We start from the raw sequence: 14,289 nt of genomic DNA on the forward strand, positions 1-14,289 counted from the left end.
TCAAACTGTACATACAACATTTTTTTCTAAAAAATAATTTTGACTTAGGTATTCAACAAAAACTACCCAAAAACATGATTTTTCAATGAAAAAATCAAATTTCTTTGGATTATTTAAGTTTTTTTTTGCCGGAAATAGCATTTTTTCTATAAAACTTAAATATATAAGCATCTTGCCCTAATAACGAGTTGAATAGTGCATATATTTTTAAACATATGCAAACATAATTTTGTTTCAAAATTATTTGAAAATTGTTGCAAAGTCCTTCCCAAAGGTTTAACAAATGAGAAAAATTAGTTTGAGCTTAAGAGACAATATTTAACTGCCAAAATTTTGACAAAACTAGTATTTTTCGTTAAAAAATAATGTTTTTGTGCAGTTTTTGCTGAATAACTTGGTCAAGACATTTTTTAAGTGAAATGTGGTATATGAAAGGTTTAAAAACAAATAAGCTTCAAAAGCATGTAAAAAGATTTGGAATCGGTTGAGTAATCATGAAGTTATGGTCAAACAAAGTTGAAATTTTCAGTGAAATGAGGAAAAATTTGAAATAAATTACTTTTAACTAAAACTTGTTTTGATTTTAGACAAATTTGGTGTTCAACAAAGTTTACACAAATTTAATTTTGAAGGTATTGATGCGAAAAGTTTTAAAATCGGTTGAAAAATAACAAAGTTATGTGTACTTCACTGAAGGTCATTTTTTATAACCTTAAAATTCAACTTCAAGACGCTTGCGCCACCTCTAAATGTTAATATTTTTGGCTCAGATTTTGAGGTTTCTCTTTTAATGTGATTTGAATTCAGTAGAGCACACGAATTTTTGGTTTTGAGAACTTTTTAAAAATAAGCCGCACCCTAGTGTCCATTTAAAATCAGTTTTCCGATTCCCGGATTTTTCGGATGCCTAAAAGTTTAAAACCATATGCCATCATGGTTCTGCGACTTATTTTTTTTTTGACACTTTTAATTGAAAGGTTTAATATGTGATTTTACCTTCAAAATATTCGTTTTCAAACTATGGATCTTCAAATCCATAACTGATTTTATTTATTTGCAATCGAAAGGGAAAATACGGAGGCATCGTCTAGAATTCACGGGAGAAAGTGTGGATTTATATTTAAACAATTAATCTATGTATCTAGATTCAGATCATTATTAGATTTGTCGAAATGTTTATAATGGTGAACCCTTCTAAGTATGCCTTCGGTTAGACATTGTACATAGCTAGTTCCTGAAGAAATTCTTGATCTGGTGCAACTCTCATGGGATCCAAGGACAGATCTTTTAGATAGAAACGACATATCGCAAAAAAAAAACATTTAATTGATTACTTGCATAAAATAATAACATAATTCCAAACAAGCATCTTCTCAGAAATACATCAAAGATTTTGTCAAGAAAGTGGTCAAGATATAAACAAAAATCTGCCCAAACATACTTTAAGTACTTTGCCATTTATTCATCCATCGAAAAACCTTTCATATGTTCGGTATAGATTTCACAAGCAATACGCTAATGCTGACAAAAAATCGCTGTAAATCTATAGAAATCCATACATAGTTTCGTCTGAAACCTCACAAGGATTTTGTCATTGATCAAGGAATAGTCCAGTTAGTAATCCAAACAAGTCTTTTTTAAGTTCCTCCAGGAGTCCGCCGAAAGCAATTCTCAATTAACGTGTCTAGAATTTCTTTGGGAAACCACTTAGATCTCACAAGAAATTTTAAAAAAAAATTAAGATCAGCTTTTCACCGACCACTAATAAATTACCCAAAATTTCAATAAAATCCGCCAAAACACTTTTATAGAAACCAATAGAAATCTTATTTACAATACACTAATTATTTCCAGGGATTTTCCAAGGAACTTTCAATTACTGGTCAATTATCGCCTCGATTCAACGTAGGATTCTTGAAAAGGAGCCCTGAAAATGTGCTTCTCATGTGCATCTCATCAAGAATCTCAAAGTAATTTTCTAGACACTTTTAAGGGTCTCAATGATGTTTCCTAAGAACTCCTTTGAATGTGCTTAAAATCTTCAGCCAGAAATTCGCAAACCATTTCACAAGAATTCGATAACAATGAATTTCCTGCTTCGCTCATGTCCACAGTTGATCAGCAGAAGTTTTCTCGTTTCATTTTGTATGGGGAAAGGCATCTAACTTCAAATTTCTCGTAAATGAAAGCATTAATCGAAAAAATATTTGGTAGGCGTTATAGCCACCATCATTGCGTACAACCGGTACCAAATATTTTATCGAAAATAGTTCCCAATTTTGAGAAATAATTCGTTAGATGCATTTCGCCATACAAATATTTTTCGCGTTACCTTTTAGCGATTTTTCGTACATAGACACTAGCGCATGTGCGTAACTATGCGGCGAGCAACGAATCAGGGCATGCATGTAACCCATTGTGAAAAAACTCTGCCACACAACCGTCTTTGAAATCAACGATTTTTTTTTGGCTTACAATCATTGTTTGGATTTTGATCCGAATAAGCCGATCGAACCATATTCGGAGAGTGTAACAGTTCGCGAACCATAACAGTTCGTGGTACATCGCATTCGAAAAGCCCTATGAATGTAAACATCCACTCTCTCGTTTGATGTGTGGCACGAGAGCGTTCAAGAGCAACAACTATCACAGACTGCAACAGTATCGAGCCATTCGGGTGATTTGTGTTTTGCATAAAATTGGTAATAACTTCCACATTTTCTGGTAATGCAGCCTTTAAAAACCAAATTAAAATCTATTGGACCATTGAACACTACTTTGGTTGCAAACATAGCACAGAAAATAAAAAAAAATATTCGCCTCTGTTTCTTGATCAGAATCAAAGTGGGCCAGCGAATGATACAAGTGTTGACACACAGTGATCGGCGTCAAACAGTGGGTGGTGTGTGTCTGTCTTGTTTTCGTTCATGGCTCGTTATCTTCCACGAACGATAAATGTCATGCGTGTTGTATGAATGCAAGCGGATAAATGTGATCAAATTCTGGCTCATGTGTAAATGATTGTTAAATTTTACAAAGCCTGCTTAACTCTCTAATACCCAACCCCGCCTTTAGACGGGATACACTTTGGAATTTTGTATATTTTTTCGTAGCTCGGAAATCAAAATGATTTTATTTTTGGCTTAAACCTTGACTCATAACACGCATATGAGAAAAGTTTTTTATGACTTTTGAAACTTTTTTGTATTTTTGAAAATTGAATAATATAAAAATCGTACCTTTATATTTTTCTACTTTTAACCTATGTATAACAGAAGAAGAGCTTGGTGGTATTAAAATAATTTCAAATCTGTTTTTCCGTTAATTACATGGAAAATAAAAATATTTTCAGAAAAATAAATTTTTTAAAGTACCGTAAAAACTTGAATTTTTATTATTGCCAAAAATCAGTAACTAGAAGAGGCTTCAATAAAAAATGATAGGGATGTTGAAAAGTAAAAATTATAAAAATCAAAAACCAAAATTCATAGATTTGCGAATAAAAATAAATTATTGCCCAGAACGTGTTTAGAACGATTTTAGATAACTAAAAATTATATTTAAATCGAAAATAAAAATTTAGGTATTGGAGGGTTAAGTATACTAGATATTAACAAGACTTTAGCCGATAACTAGTAACTTAAACGTGCATCCCTTGACATTTTTTAGGGCTTTTTACCGGTGTGTTCTACAATGTCCCGGGTATTTCCCGTATTTTTCCCGGTCATTTGTAATTCCCGGGTTTTTCCCGCTTTTCCCGGATTTCCGGGATGGATGGACACCCTGTACATGTGTATATCGTGTGGCAGGTACGAAGATACTCTATGTCCTGGGAAATCGAGAAAATTTCCAACCCGAAAAGATCCTCGACCGGTGGGATTCGAACCCACGACCCTCAGCTTGCTCATGCTGAAAAGCTGCGCGTTTACCGCTACGGCTATCCAGGGATTTAGCTTCGGTTCCTAAATTGTCCAATCACATCGATCATTAGCGAGGCCACATCAGCAGTACCTTGATCAGATTAGGTGTGTGAGAATTGAAATTATATGGAGAATGAATTATTTTTCTAATGCTTTGAGTCGATTCGATTATCATGTAAATGTGATCTACTGAAAATAAAATGTTTCATGCTAATTTAAATAAAGACAATCTAAAGACAAAATCGGTACTTCTATCATATGTTGTTCTGTGGAAACAAAGTTAAGCTCGATTGCTTAAAAGGGAACAAATCTAGAGCATTCCAGAGTTGTCTATCCTATGATATTTTTTGAAAATTGTTGTAGAAGTTTCTGAAAAAATCCAGAATGTGTTTCTAAAACTTATCATCGGTAGGGGGATGTACCAATAACGGATATAATATGTTAACAGTATGGATGACTATTACATTTAAACTCCGTTTCTAAAACGTAAGCATGACTTGTTTATGTTAATTAATAATTTGGAACCCTACGAAACAGATGAAATAAACAGTTTGAATGTTGATATGACTAAAATCTTCCTTAAAATTGGTATTAAAATCGTTGTCTTTGTTCCAGTTGTGGCAATAGTGTTCCCGATATTCGCCATAAAAGTGTACCGATTGTGGACTATCGATTATTTGCACAAAATGAGCTCAAATGGTATCCAAAGCGCTTAATAATGCAACGCTAATGAATAATGAATATATGGCTTACAATATTTTCCAGATATATTGTGTTAAATTGGTATTAAGTCAATTTTGGCGCAAAAGACTCGTGGTCATATTTGGAATTTCGAATAGGTGTCGAAATGTTGTGAAAATTCAAAGTTAAGTATCACTGAAAAACCTCCTGTACCATGAAGAACTCTTGCAGATACTTTCGAACCAACCATGGAAGAATTTTGGCAATATTGTGCTCTATACCTTGAAGATAATGCCTTGCCGAACCGTCTCGCCATGAATTCATTTCGAAAATACCTTTACTTGTTTTTTTTTTAACTGAACAAAAAAATGTAAAAAAACACCCCAAAAGTATCGTCATGATTGGGTTCTCATACACTCTTTGTACCAGTTATCGCCATAGTAGATATAAAATAATTTTCAACTAAAACCGGCAATTTTGGTTGATTATCAGCTTAATTTGTTGCTTTGCTTCCACTGCAGTAGTTGAATCGAAACTTCTGCAGTAGTTGAATCGAAACTTCTCATGAACTGCAGTAGTTGAATCGAAAACATAGCTTTCTGTGCAGGTGTTCTGGTTTTCCTCTACCAAACTGCTAAGAAGGCGACATATCCGTGATATAATATTTCAAAATGTTTGTCTTCGCAGTGTATTGCACAAATATCCTTATCAAGGCCTAGTTATCACTAAAAACAAATAATTTTGTCATCCCTGTGAATAATCACTTATATATTCTAGTTAACAATAAAAAAAAAACTATTCTTTCACTATTGACATAATTGGTACTATAACTATAATTAGTAGATAAATTGCTTAAAAAAATCTCGCGTTTATTATCGTACTGGCGTATCTGCAAAGATCGATTTATCTTCATCGACTTTTTATTTGGGTTGGTACACGAAATTCAATGGGTTTTTGGAACGTTTTACAATGCAAGATGAAGAAGGACGATGAGTATTTATTATACTGAACGCAAGAGTTATTAAAAAAAGTCAACCGTACATATTCCTGGATAATATTCTTTGGGATTTTCTGAAGGAATTATTCGAAAATATCGTACGGTATCTTTTAAGAAATGTATGTGGGAATGATCATAATGCACTATTCACTAATGTGAAAGATGCCATTTCTAAGAATCAATGAAAATTTTACTCCAGACTACAGATTTGTATGAAAGAGTTGCAGGAGTAATTTTTGAATGAAATGTTGGAGTAAGCTCTAGATAAACTTTATTAACACTTCAGCCGTAACGTTGTGTACAACACTGTTGAAAAAACCTCGGTTTTCTTTTACAGCATCAGCGTGGTGGTTCTGACGGTGGCACACCGCGCGACGACTGAAAGGTTAAGGAATTCATTGAAGAGTTCTTAAAAGACTTCCAGGAGATAATTCCTAGAGGATTTTCTTAAAATTAAAATTCTTAAAATTCTTAAACCAAACCGTACACGAATTCACGAAGGACTGGACAATCTAATGTATTAATTCTTGTAGGGTTTCCAAAAAAAAAATCTATAATCTAAAATTTCAGATTTTTTGGAAGAAATGTTGTTGGATTTTTTGGCAAATCTGATACAGTGACTACTGGAGTAATCGGTGAAAGAAACTTCTAAACTTTTTGGACTAGGATTCACTACGAGGAGAAAACGAAGAATAGTGCCTTTGGAGGCCATTTAGGTTAAACAAAGAAACTTAAGAATCTTTCCATTGGAACAGTGATCAAGTCTCTAAAAAGAGACCTGCTACCACCCCTGCACAAATTATGTGTGCTGGGCAAACATGAAGGGCCAGCGGCGGAAGAACGAGAGTGTAGGTAACAATGCATCGAGCTAATTGACATTTCATAGATAACGTTATCGTCCAATCGTTTCAATGGTCGTCCGTGCTGTTCAGGTGGCACGTGGGTTACATACGTTAACCACTGCTGTTCTCTTGCTATGACACTAGACGGTCAGAAGATAAATCGACGACGACGGCGATGTCATCGGAGGAGGTGAATGAAATTCGACTCACGTTGTCTTCATGCAAATAAACCCCAAACGTGGAGGCTCACCGAGAAACAGCAGCGCAAGTGTGGGAGGACCTCACACAAAGCTTAGACAACACTATTGTTCGATAGGGTTGCCCAGAAGAAAAATAATGTTCAAAACGTCATGGTGCTCAATCTTATAATCTTATAATAAATAGATGAACTTTCTCAAAAATTGTTTTGAGGTTACACCAGAGAGATCTATGAAAAATTGCCATTTTTAATCAAAAATGTTATATTCTCATGTTTATGCAGATGTTTTGGGCTATGAAACATCTGCATAAAACAGTTTTTATCAAGAATGACCATTTGCCATAAATCGATCTGGCACAATCTCAAAACTATTTATTAGAAATTATGTTCTACAAAAATGCTACAAACAAACATTATCATTCAATCTAGAATTGAGCACCATGACTTTTTGAACATTGATTTTTTCTGGAACACCCTACTGTTCAAGCGAAGACTATGTGTAGGCTGGGATCGACGACGGCCGGACAATCGACGACTACACAGCGGGAGCGAGCAGCAGAAGCAGCAGTCGGGGGATAAATAATTGATGAAAAATGGAAACATTTCCCATTGTCAGTTCATTAAGATATACAAACAAACATTTTGTCCAACTCTGTACTCAATCATCCGTTCGACATATTGATTCTACTGATCCCTCGCACGGATGGAGGGCAAGTCGTCATCGTCGTCGTCGATTGGTCTCAGTTTTCAGTCAGGAATGAACAGGAATTCAGACTGATAGATGGTATGGAAAGGGGGCTCAGATAGCCGTAGCGGTAAATGCGCAGCTATTCAGCAAGAGTTCAAGCTGAGGGTCGTGGGTTCGAATCCCACCAGTCTTTCGGATTGAAAATTTTCTCCGCTTCCCAGGACATAGAGTATCTTCGTGCTTGCCACACGATATATTAATGCAACAATGGTCAGTTGGCAAAAATAAAGCTCTCCGTTGATAACTGTGGAAGCCATCAGTTGAGAAGCAGGCACTGTCCCAGTAGGTACGTAACGCCAGAAAGAAAAAGAAGAAGATGATATGGAAAGAGAATGTGCGTGTTCGGTTTGCTAGTCATCGTCTGCACCACTTCATCGTATCTATCTATGATGCCAAGGGTGGATTTCTTCTGCACGTATTCATGTGCTTTTATGTATTCATTCCAGATGCCATATGGAAAGGTTCTTTCTCTGGTTTTAAATTCCGTTTTGGCGGAGAAATGATCTACATCTACAATGGGGGCCTAGATGTAGCCAGTAGTGTGCAAAGGAATGCGAAGCATTCATCTAATGGTAACGGTCATGTTTAAATCCTTTATATTCTTCAAGCAGGTGTTTCAACAGAAGAAAATTCTTCGAGAAGTTTTACATTCCTAAAAATTGACCACTTTCGGTGGTAAATGCTCTGCTTTAGGCTTAGGAATCACAAACGTAGTCTGTAGCCAGTACCAGCAGTCTCCCCACAGTTTTGTGCCCTTCCTTTTTTCTCCAAAATGATCAGCTGGATTGCATTATGCGTTTTACACAGTGTTTTCTGCGCTATTTCGCCTTTGGCGTCTTTCAATCGATAACAATATTTTTTTCGCTGTTGTTCTTTTACATGATGTAATTGAGCAATTACCGCAGAAACCAGGCCGCTACTGATACTGAGCAAAACAATTAATATTTATAAAGGAATTCCTGTTGAACTTCTGGGATCTCGGAAAAAAACTCACGAACCCTTGTTGAAGTCTTACTGAGTACTTTAGAAAAATTGTAGTAAAGTATTGAAAAAATAATCAATAGAATTCATTCTCTTATTTTATCAGGTAAGATAACGAAATAAGCTCAATATGGCGCAAATCTAAATTATAGTGGGACACGTGCATTCTAAATATGTAATACCTGAAACCAAGAGGATTAAATTCTGTCCATATTTCAAAGAATTAGAAAACGAAACGATCTATCCAGGCATGTGGCACTTATAAATTTAGAATAGAAACCACAACTCGTTCTCGAGACTGCATCAAATGCTGAACGAGATAATAAAACTAAATGGCTAAACATGACACGACCAAGGCGCACATATAAATAAATCGTCCCACACGGAGCGCCACAATAAATGGCAAACAAATCAACCCGATATGTGCAAATTGATCTCCCACAATTGCCACATTTATTTCCACTGTCTCTGCTTCTGAGAGCTGCAGCCACAGAAAGCTAACAAAGTGCAACGAATTGATGTTATCTTGCCCCCAACAACAACAACAGCAGCAAGAACTAAAACATACATCGAGCAAATCTCGGTGGGAGTCAGTTTGACACGGAAGCCAATAAAATTCATCACCTGCTACTTACAACATTTATACCGGCTTCGGACCGAAACCTCCTCCAATGTGGAACTGAAAGTGGGGATAGGGAACGGAATGTCGAAGCTGTTTTCACACCCTCTTGTTAGGTGGAACTGTATGTAAGTATGCTTGAGCACATTGGCCAGGTTAATCGCAAAAACCACTTCCATCGCTTTGCTTTCTGCTCAACTGGGCGCAAACTTTAGGCCTGGATTGATTTCCATGTGGTATTTGCAGTGTTACAGTTTTCAGAAGAAAGGGAGTTCTAATTTTAGTGTACAGACCTAAGTATCGAAGGTAGCTTAATCATTAATAACAAAATACATAATCATAAAGAACAGAATGCATATAAAACTTTATAAAAATAGCGGAAACGTCAGTTATCAGTAGGAATCAAATTGAAGACACAAGTACAACAAGAAAATAATAATCAAGAAATAAAGATTTTAGAATGCAAAAAATATATAAAGCATGAAATTAAGCATAACTTTTCAATCCGACGTATATGCAAAATTTAACAAATCTCGATTGCTTTTTCAAATCGACGTAAGTAACTTTCATACAGTTTTGAGAAAGTATAATAACAACCTGTCTTCTAAAACTGTTTTAAAATGAATTTCTTTTCTTACCGTGTACATCGCTTAAATTTTGCATGCAATCAGCTCGCATTAAACAACTACTATCTTTTTCCACAAAAATTGTATGAAAAAATGTTAAGCCGATTCATTCGTTTACTTACGACATTTTTGTTCCAGTGTAAAATCGCCTCAAGTAGTGTTTTGTTTTGATTCGTGGTTAAGTCACTTCGTCTTTCCATATAACGAAGCGGCGAAGTAGTAATAAGGTTGCGAAAGAAAGTTGAGAATCATACTTACGCCGTTTTGTAGAAATCAAGTAGAAATTGGAAACATTCGAAAACCAATGTTCGTTGTAGTTGAACATATCAACTAATGACTTTATCATGTTTTTATGGGAATTTACAACCCGACGTATGTGCCATTTCAAAACAAATACCGGTGTATTTGATGTGACGCAAGTGCAAAACTAACTGTCTAACCGACGCAACAAGCAAGGTGTATATAACAACCAAGGTATGATATCGACGAATCATCAAGGTGTATATGACAAAGCGCAAAGCAATCTAATTCCAAACAAAACGACATTGCTTAATAGTGGTTAGAAACAGTGTTCCTTTTTTTTCAACTTATAGTAGATACAGCAATAGAAAAAAATGCAGAACATTTTTAACATGATTTAATATGCTTTACAACATAGTTTCTCAAACTGTAGGTCGCGACCCCCAGTGGGGTCGTGAGCTGCTCTGTGGGGTCGCGAGAAAATCCTACTTTTCTCTTATGTTCCACGTTTTTCAATGTCACCTCAATTTTTGGCAACCAGTTTGGTTTTTTTTGTTCAAGAACTCCAAGAATTAGGCCAGTTGAATGATAAAATCGAGAGTTTTGAATTGAATTTTAAATATTGTGATTCAACCTTCTCTTTCAAACGGTAGCATAGGCGATCTACCGGTTTTAACGAACGCTAACGAAATCGAATTGGTACGATTAGCTCAACAATAACTGGAATAAATTTATACACACATTAATCTCATCAAAAGTCGAAATAAGGCCAAACTATTGAAAATCAATCAACAAACTATTGATTTTCAATCAAATTCTTATATTGACTTTGAATAATTTAAATTATAACAGCTTCCGTACAAGCCTTTTTTTAGGAAGCACCAATTTTTGGCAGTCAAAATTGCCGAACAAAGCTGTGGGGAAGAAATGGTTAATCCTGAAGCATCTCTAGAACAAATAGCTGCCAACACTAAAAATCAATAAATTTCATAACAAAAAATGCAGTTTCAGTGTTTTGTAACAGACTTTCTGCACTCTTTATGCTGAAATTTCCCCTCGGCAAAATAAAGTTGAATCTTGCTGATAAACAACGAGCAAAGTTTGTAAAATAATTTAGAATAGTTTTACTATTACGTTCTGGAAAGATTTGATTGATATATTTTTTTCTACTGCACGGCTTACTTAAACAAAGGAAGCTAAGAATGGTGAGACTAGGTTCTTTAGAGTTTTTTTTTTTTTGCTAAAAATAAACATTCAATTTGTTATAGGTAGATGATTTTGTGTTCCAATAGATGAACTATGATGATTTCTCTCTTAAGTAATAACTCTTACGATTCATTCTTCCCTTTTTTCTTTACAATGATTGATCGTATGGTGGGAAATGATTTTAATATAATTAAATTGGTCCAAAATTGATGACCTGTATGTGTTGGAACAAGGCTGCTGGGAAGGACGAGCTCCCGGCCGAACTTCTCAAACACGGAAGCGAGCAGCTGCACGAACTCCTTCACCGTATCATATCGAGGATATGGGAGGAAGAACAAATGCCTACTAGTTGGTTGGAAGGTCTCATTTCCCCTTTGTACAAGAAAGGGCATCGACTGGAGTGCGCCAATTACCGAGGGATAACACTCCTTAATTCGGCGTACAAAATCATGTCTGGAGTTCTGTTCAACAGATTGAGACCGTATGAGGAGTCCTTTGTCGGCGAATACCAAGCTGGTTTTCGAGAGGGCCGATCAACGACGGATCAAATGTTCACCCTGCGTCAAATCCTAGATAAATTCCGGGAGTACAACTTGCAGACTCATCATCTGTTTGTAGATTTCAAAGCAGCGTACGATTCAGTGAAGAGAAACGAGTTGTGGCAAATTATGTCCGAACATGGCTTTCCGGCGAAGCTGATTAGACTGATTCGTGCAACGCTTGATGGATCAAAATCAAGTGTGCGGGTGGTGGACGAGATTTCATCATCGTTCGTAACCTTAGATGGATTGAAACAGGGTGACGCTCTTTCTAACTTGCTGTTTAACATAGCGCTCGAAGGTGCTATCAGGAGAGCCGGTGTGCAGAGAAGCGGTACCATTATCACACGTTCTCATATGCTCCTTGGCTTCGCGGACGATATCGACATCATCGGGATTGACCGACGGGCAGTGGAAGAGGTGTTCGTGCCTTTCAAGAGGGAGACAGCGAGAATCGGGCTCACGATCAACACCACAAAAACGAAGTACATGATAGCTGGTGGTCAACGTGGGTCCGAACGTGTTAGTGGTAGCGAAATGGTGCTAGGTGGTGATAAGTTTGAAGTGGTGGAAGAATTTGTGTATCTTGGAACACTAGTGACATGCGATAATGATGTTACCCGCGAGGTGAAAAGACGTATTGCAGCTGCGAGTCGGGCTTTCTACGGGCTCCGTAACCAGCTGAAGTCCCGTAGCCTGCAAACGAAAACAAAACTCGCGTTATACAAGACACTGATCCTTCCGGTTGTCCTTTATGGCCATGAATCATGGACATTGAAGGAAGTCGACCGGAGAGCTTTCGGGGTGTTTGAACGTAAAGTGCTGCGAACAATACTCGGCGGTAAACTAGAAAACGGCATCTGGCGGCGTCGCATGAATCACGAGTTGTACCAAGTGTATAAAGAGGTGGATATTGTCAAGCGCATAAAACACGGCAGGCTGCGTTGGGCTGGTCACGTTGCCCGTATGCCGGAAGAACGACAAGCAAAGATAATATTCAACAGAGAACCCGGACGAGGCCGCCGACTTCGTGGTAGGCCGCGCACACGATGGCTTTTTGCGGTTGAGGAGGACTTAAGGGCACTTAACGTTCAGGGCGACTGGAAGCGATTGGCCCAGGACCGAGCCCAGTGGAGAAGACTCATCCATTCGGCGCAGATTCATCGTAGCGAATTGTAGCCCATCAAGTAAGTAAGTATGTGTTGGAAACTTCGCACATTCTATTGTTTCGAGCGGAGTTTCTCTATTACAATACTTAATCAAAATTTATAGTATAGCATAGCATAGCATAGACTGACTGTACATGTCAATGGTTGCTACTCCGTGATTGATCGGAACTGGTAAGAATTGCACTACGATCCAAATGAATAAGGGATGGGAGTTTCCGCTTACTCTCGAAGTGCAATTTTAGCAGATCTAATATTATTGATCAATAACGGCGCCGGCCAAGTCCTTACAGTCAGTTGGGATGGGGAAGGAATGTTAGGGTGTAATGATTGTTGCTTCTAGAGACCGAGAATACCTCTGCATCTCCACATTCACCACGGGAAGGGTGTTTATTAGTGAGGGAGGAAAAGATCTGGGAGTCACCTCTGGTCGGTGATGCGATCCATGGACAAGGGGGAAATATACGACTTATATTTAAAGCTAGTTTTGTATTTTTGTCTCGAGAAGTTTTTGGTAGAAGCTTTAAAAAATAGGTCAACATCTATAATGTCGAACAATTCAAAAGACGTTTTTATTAATGTCGAAAACTGAAAATTACATGTATATATTTTAAATTATATGAAACAGGAATAATGCCGACACTTGTAGCGACGAACCATACATAATTTGTTTGAAAATGACATATGAGTATTACTGTGCATTTTGTCTCGATATGGTAGAAGTTTTAAAAAATACGTCAACATTCACAATGTCGAACAATTCAAAAGATAATTTTTAATAATGTCAAAAAGAGAAAAATATATGTATATTGAAATTGTATAAGAAAATAGTATAATGCCGACACTTATAGTGACGAACCATACAAAGTTTGTTTAATATTACATAAAAGTTACGCTTTCATGAAAAAATGTGTTATCATAAGCATGAAACGAACTCACCAGTTGGTAATCCATTCTCGACTGAACACAAAACTGACACTGACAGCAAAACTTCTTGGCGTTCCGAAAACAAACCGTCTTGCTTGGGCCTTCCCAAATACCTACCCAGCAAGACGCTCCAAAACAGGGAAAAAAAAAATTCTCCGGCGACGAAAACACGCGCGAAACCGTGAGCAAAATCTATCGGACGACGCAAAACCGAACTGTCCTGCTTGGGCTTCACGAAGCACTACCCATCAAGACGCTCCAAACAGGAAAAAAAAATTCTCCGGCGACGAAAACGCGCGAAATCGTGAGCAAAATCGATCGGGCGACGCAAAACCGAACTGTCCTGCTTGGGCCTCACGAAGCACTACCCAGCAAGACACTCCAAACAGGAAAAAAAAAAAAATCTCCGGCGACTAAAACGCGCGAAATTGTGAGCAAAATCTAACGGACGACGCAAAACCAAACTGTCCTGCTTGGGCTTCACGAAGCACTACCTACAATACTTAATCAAAATTTATACCCCACAAAGTAATAAACGATCATGATTGTTTTCAGTTCAAAATTATTTTTCCCTGGTGGGTTGCAAAAAATATGCCTG

At 37.0% G+C, this 14,289-nt stretch overlaps 1 protein-coding gene across 1 annotated transcript in view; it reads right to left on the reverse strand.

The window, feature by feature from the left end:
- The window catches only part of LOC5576770 (arginine-glutamic acid dipeptide repeats protein), a 198,595-nt gene that overhangs the window by 151,417 nt on the left and 32,889 nt on the right, over positions 1-14,289 (reverse strand). The window lies entirely within an intron of this gene.

The sequence above is a fragment of the Aedes aegypti genome, chromosome 2 (genome assembly GCF_002204515.2).
Source record: "Aedes aegypti strain LVP_AGWG chromosome 2, AaegL5.0 Primary Assembly, whole genome shotgun sequence".
In the NCBI taxonomy this organism is placed as follows: domain Eukaryota; kingdom Metazoa; phylum Arthropoda; class Insecta; order Diptera; family Culicidae; genus Aedes; species Aedes aegypti.